Raw genomic sequence first — 7,944 nt, 5'->3', positions numbered from 1 at the left:
ATAGGACATATGGAGTACCCGAATTTGCCGGAACGGAAGTTAATCGACATTCCGGCAAACTCAAGGGCCTCTCGGGGTACCTGCAAAATCATCACGACACAATGGTCAAAGACAAAACATAGCCATAGACCATATGGTCCTCTGCTTTCATATGGACAAAAATCAGCTCAACTTATGTGAGCTTCCATTCCAGATATAATATGTCACCCAACAAAAAATTATAGTGTATGGATCATGGCATTTTTTATTCTACATTTTTATTCTATGGATCATGCCAGGAAATTATAGTCTATGTCATTTTCTGAAACATATTTTTGCCATGGCAATTTTGAATCAATAGACATACTTCTCAAAAGAGGCATGATCAAATTCTGGTGCCCTTGACTTACTAGTATTTATCTCTTATGACTGATGAATGTGCATTGAGTCCAGAAGCAAAGACTCTACAGTGAAATGAAAAAAACCTTGGAAATATATTTATGATAACTCTAAATGGATCAGAAGGTGCAGATGCACTTGTAAAAAAAGTATGCATTTGCAGCAGCTTTGTTTTGATTATGACACCATTCTGTTAAGAAGGAAAAATAACATTATCATCCCAATTCATGGTTGACTAGTTCAGAACTAATGCACATTGACCACATAATATTATTTTGCAACCACTCAGTTTGTCCTTGACTGGGACACTTGAAGCACAAAACAACTAATGCAGAGCTAGGTCTACTTTGGTTCTGACAGATCACATCCTGGTGCATATGTGGGGTTTTTTTACTTAGAAAATACAAAACTTCTATTATTGTTTTTATTTTTAACCAGAGCCTAACCACCTCTATAGTTTACAAACTAATTCAGATAATCACTAATCAAGAAGATTGGTGATACATATGATGGAATTGTCAGTTTAGTGTTCCACTATGATGCATTGGTTCACCTGTGATTTCCTGATGGCACTGGCCATACCTTTGGTCATTTTCGTTGTAAATATTCTAGAGTTTGACTGCAACGATGCTTAAACAGCAAGCTATTATCTTACTGATCTTGTACATATCTCCAAGTCTCTTGGCATCTTGTCCAATATTTTCTAAATGAGGCGATAGCTAAGGAAAACTAGTTCAGGCTTCTTGCTCCAGCTGGCAGACAAGTTAATGTAGAACTCTATTTTTTTCTTAGCTGGCACAAGTTTGTCTAGTGTGAACCTCAACTAATAAAATTGTTGTGTGTTAGGACCATACACTAGAAAGCCTCACTGTCTGGCTTTCAAACTGTTAACCTGTTGTACTGTAAGTATAAAAGATAACAAACTAACATATGGAGATTGTGAGAGAACCTAGAAAAATGCACTCCTCTTATAGTGATGCACAAACTAGAAACTGTATACCAAACACACAAATAGAAACCCAACTCCGGGAACTAGAGTAGCATATTCAGTAAATCAACTTGTAGTGGGAAGTACAGCAAGTTAAATCAAGTAGTCAAAGACAATAGGATTAGTGTACTGAACCACGGAGCAGAGGTGGAGCGGAGACCGGAGTTGAGGTGGCCGGAGTTGAGGAAGACGACGGCGACCCGAGGAAGAGGATGAGGTGGATCCGGTGCTATGCGGCTCCTCGGCGATGGCGGATCCGGTGCAGTCCACCTCCTGGATCGGATGCGATGCGAACAAGGACACTATTACTGCTATGCTCTGCTCTATGTAGCAAATCGACAGTAGCCAAGAACAGACCTTCCCAGTGGCGAGGTCCCGATGCACAGCGCCGACGAGATGGCGGACCCGGCCTTGCTCCGCAGCCACGACAGGAAAGCATTGTCCTCCTTCACCTGCGAGGCGGCAAATTTGATTCCATCGACATTCAGCAAAGGGGCGGGGGGGGGGATTTCTTCCTCTCTTTCTTTGCTTGCGGTGAACCCTAGCTAGCCCAGATAGTTCACCTTGGGGATGGCTGCGAGGGGAGCCGGAGCTGGTGTGGAGCGGGCGCGGGGGTCGTCGGAGTGGGCGCGGGGGAGCCAGAGCGGGTGTGGAGCGGGTGCGGGGGTCGTTGGAGCGAGCCGGGGGTTGTCGGAGCAGGTGTGGCGGTGGGGGAGGGAAGGGGGATCTCGCGAGGGAGAGGGAAGGGGGGATCAGGCGAAGGGGTATCCAGCTAGACACTATAACAATGGCGCACCACCCTCTGGTGCACCATTAGTATTTTTTTTGATAGCAATGGCGCAACCTCCTCTGGTGCGCCATTAGTAATGTTTTTTCTAACAGCAATGGCGCACCCTCCTCTGGTGCGCCATTAGTAACATTTTTTTTCATTATTTCTTGTTGCATCTAATAATTTGTTTTTTTATCAAATTTGTTATTTTCATGAGAACTAGAACAGAAGATATCATCAAATATCATCAATTTTTTTTGAAAATATCTTCAAAAAGTGGGGGTGGGTGCGGGTGTCGGCGGCGGCGGTGGAGCGGGCCGGGGGAAGGTGCGGGGTGTCGGCGGCGGCGGTGGAGCGGGGGAGGGTGCGGGGTGTCGGCGGCAGCGGTGGAGCGGGGGAGGGTGCGGTGGGTCGTCGGCGGCGGTGGAGAGGGGGAGGGTGCGGGGGGTCGTCGGCGGCGGTGGAGCGGGGAAAAAATATTGAATATGAAAAAATATCATCAAATTTGAAAAAATATTCATGAATTCAAAAAGTGCCCATGAAATATTCATGATATCAAAAAGTGCCCGAGAAATGAAGGCTACAATTTAAATACAATCGATCTTAGCTAGCTATCTGTTCACAATCTTCTTGCCCTTCTTTTTTGCAAATGGAGTTCTTCTGTGGAACGGACGTCCTTTAGGTAGGGTGGTCCTGCTTCTTCTTGTGGTGTATGCTGCTACTTCATCGTCGTCGTCATGTTCGATCTTCGGGTTGCCATACTTGTCGAAGTTTTGCTCATTGGCTACTCCATCCATTCCGATGATCTTCCTTTTGCCTCTCCTCACGACAACACGACTGGGCTTTGACGGATCGGTAATGAAGAAGCATTGGTCCACTTGTGAAGCCAGTACCCATGGTTCATTTTTCGCGGTGACGTTTGCGCCCGCGGTCTTGGATTTGGCTTCGGGTATAACCATGGTGGTGAAATACCGGTCTTCTTTTAGGACGCTCTTGGCCCATTTGACACGGAACATCGGGACCTTCTCTCCAGTGTAGCTCAGCTCCCAGATCTCCTCGATCCTTCCGTAGTATCTATCCTTGTCGTTACCAGTGTAGGATTCCATTGTTACCCCGGAGTTCTGATAACCATCGCTCTTCATGTCCTTGTCCTCGGTGTAGAATGTGTAGCCGTTGATATCGTACGCCTCATAGGTCATCAGGTTGTGCTCGGCGCCCTGTGACAAGGCGAATATGAGTTGTTCTTCCGCGGAAGAATCCTCATGTAAAGGGTATGACAGAAACTTCTGCTTCAACCAACGCGTGAAACATGAGTTGTGCTCATTGAGTATATCTCCGTCCGTCCTCTGTTGGCCTCGGTCATTGTACGTCTTCTCAATAAAGGTTTTGTGCTCTACCACCCAAGGATCGACCACGTCTATGTGTTGTAGCGCGACTAGGTTTGCTCTTTCAAAGTCGGCGAGTCGACCCTCGAAGTCGACATGCATTTCGCGGCGACCCTCACGGTGACCCCATCCAGCGAGCCTGCCGAGGTGCCTGTTGACGGGCAGACCAATGGGGTTCTCGATGCCTAGATAATTTGTGCAGTAGGAGATGCACTCTTCGGTCAGAAAGCCCCTGGCTATACTTCCCTCTAGACGTGACATGTTGCGAATGTATCCTTTGATGACACCATTCATCCTTTTGAACGGCATCATGCTGTGCAGGAACGTCGGCCCGAGTTGGATGATATACTCCACGATATGGACCAGCAGATGCACCATAACGTCGAAGAATGCGGGCGGGAAGTACATCTCAATCTCGCATAGTATCACCACGATCTCTTCTTGTAGCCTTCTGAGTTGCCTCACGCCAATCGACTTCCGAGAGATGACGTCGAAAAAGTTTCATAGGCCAAATAGCATTTCACGGACGTGCGCGTCCATGATCCCACGGATTGCAACTAGAAGTATCTGCGTCATCAGCATGTGACAGTCGTGAGACTTCATCCCGCTGAACTTCTGCTTCGCTGGGTCTAGGTATCTGCTTATCTTCCCCGCGTAACCGTAAGGAAGTTTTACTCCTAGGAGGCAGGTGAAAAATAGCTCGATCTCCTCCTGACTTAGAGTGAAGCACGCGGGAGGGTAGTCATTTCCGGTCTTCTTGGCCTTTTTGCCTTTGCGACGACTTTCTGTGTCATGCTTCGCCTCATCATCATCATCATCATCATCATTAGCGTGAAGCTCCTGCCTGATGCCCATTGATTTCAAGTCTGCCCTTGCTTTCGGCCCATCTTTGGTCCTCTCTAGCATGTTGAGCAGGGTACCAAGCAGACTCTCGCACACGTTCTTCGTGATATGCATGACATCAAGGCTGTGAGGCACACGGTGGATCTTCCAGTACGGCAAGTCCCAGAAAACAGACCTCGTTTTCCATACCTTCAACAGCGGCTCTGGTGCCTTTCGCTTCTTTCCCGGCTCTGGCGCCTTTTGCTTCTTTCCCAGTAGTGGGCAGTCTTTCCAATTTTTCAACAGCTCGTCTATTTCCTCGCCGCTCCTCGTACACGGGCGTTTTCGGGGTTCGGTTTCACCATCGAACAGATCCTTCCGTTTCCTCCACGGGTCATTGTCGCGAAGCCACCTTCGATGTCCCATGAACACGGTTTTCGAAGACCCGGGATCTCTATCTAGCTGGCGATATGTTGTGTCATCCATGCACCTTATGCATCCAGAAAATCCGTCGACTACCTGCCCCGCGAGATATCCGTAACCGAGATAGTCGTGCACCGTCGTGAGCAGTGCGGCTCTCATAGGGAAATATTCTTTCTCTGCGGCGTCCCACATATTGGTTGGCGTTTTCCACAGCGTGTCTAGCTCCTCCTTCAGCAGCCCCAGATACAGATTGACGTCGTTCCCTGGTTGTTTCGGCCCTTCAATTAGCATACTCATGTGAATGTACTTCCTCTTCATGCACAACCAGGGGGGAAGGTTGTACATCCACACAAACACAGGCCAGGTGCTATGTGTGCTTCTCTGGCTGCCAAACGGATTGACTCCATCGGTGCTCACGCCCAGCACAATGTTCCTTAGACTCTTCCCAAATTCTGGGTATTCGAAGTTCAACGCTTGCCACTGGCTCGCATCCTTAGGGTGACTCAACATCTTGTCTTTTTTATTTATCTCCGGATCATTTCCGTCATCTTCACGCTTCTTCTCCTCCCTATCCGCGTGCCAACGCAGGAGCTTTGCTACCTTAGGGTCCACGAAATACCGCTGTAGACGAGGAGTGATCGGAAAGTACGACACCGATTTTTGAGGAGCTTTCTTCCTCTTCTTGTATCGAGTGACGTCGCACACCGGACATATGGTAGACTCCGCGTGCTCGTCCCGATAAATGATACAATTGTTCATGCACACATGGTATTTCACGTGCGGTAAATCCAGAGGACACACGATTTTCTTCGCCTCCTCAAAACTGGTCGGGCACTTGTTCCCCTTGGGAAGACGTTCGTGCCAGAATGACATGTTCTCGTCGAAGCATGCGTCGGTCATTTTGTGTTTTACCTTCATCTCCAGAGCCATGAGCGTTACTTTCAGGCGGGTATCCTCGGGCCTGCATCCTTCATACAATGGAGTAACCGCGTCTATCTCCAGTTGATCCAGCTTGGCTTTCTCTCAGGCGGCAGCTCTTGCGTTATCCGTCTTCTTGAGAAGCAGCTCTTGAATATGAGGGTCCTGCACCCAGCCTCCATCGTCGTCTGCTCCGGCATCTTCATCTTCATTATCATGCCCTTCGTCTTGATCTTCCTCATCATCATGTACGACATCTTCTACATGATGACTGTGTACAGCATCACCGTCATGATCATGTCCTGGAGATTCTTCGTCTTCTCGCCCGCCCTCGCCGCGGTGGTACTTGTCATGTTACCCTTCCTCATTTCTTGCCCGGCCATGGACATGGACGACTTCATAGTCATCTTCATCACCTTGCCACCGATAGCCATCCATGAAACCACGCAAGAGCAGGTGGTCCCGCACCTGCCCAGAATCCGGGTCCGCAATAAGGCTCTTCAGCTTGCATCTTCGACACGGACATCTTATCTCCGTCTCGTTCTTTTGAAGCATCTCGGCATTCGCGGAGCTCAAAAACCTATTCATGATGCCTTCAGTCATCGTGCGGACCATGGTCGCCTGCGGGGTAGAGCAAAACAATATTTTAGAACCAAGAAAAAATTTGGCATGACCTTCCCTAAAAATAGGACAAAAAAGAATGCATAGTGCCAAAATTCTCGCCGAAATGGAAATGAATCAAAACATTCCGGCAAAATATTGGCAACTATCGCATTTCAAATACCGGTACCTTCAAACACAAACATATATGCAACACCACAAACACATGCAACACCACAAACATACATAGATCTAGCTAGGCCACAAAAAGTGCATGTGCATGTTGTTGGAGCGAGCTAGGGAGAAAAAAAGTAGATCTACATCATGAAGATAGCTTTACCCTTACTTACCTATCAAAAAAAGGTAATTTCACCACTTAATTTTGATGAATCTATGGTGGAAATGAGGTGAGGAGGAGGAGGCAGCTGAAAGCTTGGAGAAGGAGGTGGAGGGAATGAAGTGGGGAAAGTGAGTGGGTAGGTGTGGGGCTGTCCAAAATATCTTGTTGGGGTCCCAGGTTACTAATGGCGCACCACAAGGAAATGCGCCATTAGTAACCGCACCTGTAGGTGGTGCGCCATTAGAAGTTTTGCAAAAAAGTAAAAAATATAAATATATATACTAATGGCGCACCGTGTAATAGTGCGCCATTACTACTTTAAACTAGTAATGGCGCACTATGAAATGGTGCGCCATTAGTAGTTTTGCAAAAAAAAGAATAAGAAAAAAATTACAGTAATGGCGCACTCTCTGCCTGGTGCGCCATTACTAGTTAGAACTAGTAATGGCGCATTGTCGACCTGATGCGCCATTAGTATGTATGGAAAAATGAAAAAAAAATTAATACTAGTGGCGCACCCTGTTTCTGGTGCGCCATTAGTGTCTTCCACACTAATGGCGTATCACCAACAGGTGCGCCATTAGTATATAGTAGTGGCGCACTACTTCCCTGGTGCGCCATTAGTATCAATCCTATCTATAGCCCTTTTCCTAGTAGTGGTGTGTTTGTGTGTGTGTGTGTGAGAGAGAGAGAGAGAGAGCGAAATCTCAAAACAAAAGGTGCTCTGCTGGAATCCTATTGTATGTATTCATATGGTTCCGGAACTCGAGTTAACCTTAGGCATATGTGTGAGAGACATAATTATACTTTGAGACATTAGTGGTTGTGGGTGGGTGGAATTAAAGGGGTGGGCGTGTTCGACAAAGAGAGCGTGCGTGTTTATGTGCGAGAGACTTGTAGGATGGGGTAGAAAGACGAATTCTAACCTTGACGGAGGGAGAGAAATACACAAAGTGCGCGTGTGTGATTCCAATGCCCACGGGGAAATGAGATATGTATCCGTGTGAGATAGATTGAACAATTCATTCACGTATCACTATCTAGCGATCGTGGACGTGCATCGCTTGAACATAAATCAATATCTACTTCGTATCGTGGCCAAAGGTACAATATCGATTCAACGCTATAAAGATTGGACACTCACATATCACATTTTTTCTATCTAAATAAACCTTTTCAATTGCGCATGCCAAAGTTATAGTGATGTTTCTTCAAACAACCAATGTAGCAATCATGTACACCATTGTTACTCTTGCATTCAAATTCATTAGTCTTGGATGATTTAAGGTTCTATTATGAAGTAATATATGTAATATTCATA

This window comes from Triticum aestivum, chromosome 3A (assembly GCF_018294505.1).
Source record: "Triticum aestivum cultivar Chinese Spring chromosome 3A, IWGSC CS RefSeq v2.1, whole genome shotgun sequence".
Lineage (NCBI taxonomy): Eukaryota > Viridiplantae > Streptophyta > Magnoliopsida > Poales > Poaceae > Triticum > Triticum aestivum.
The sequence above is the reverse complement of the archived record's forward strand: the minus strand, read 5'-3'. Positions refer to the sequence as shown.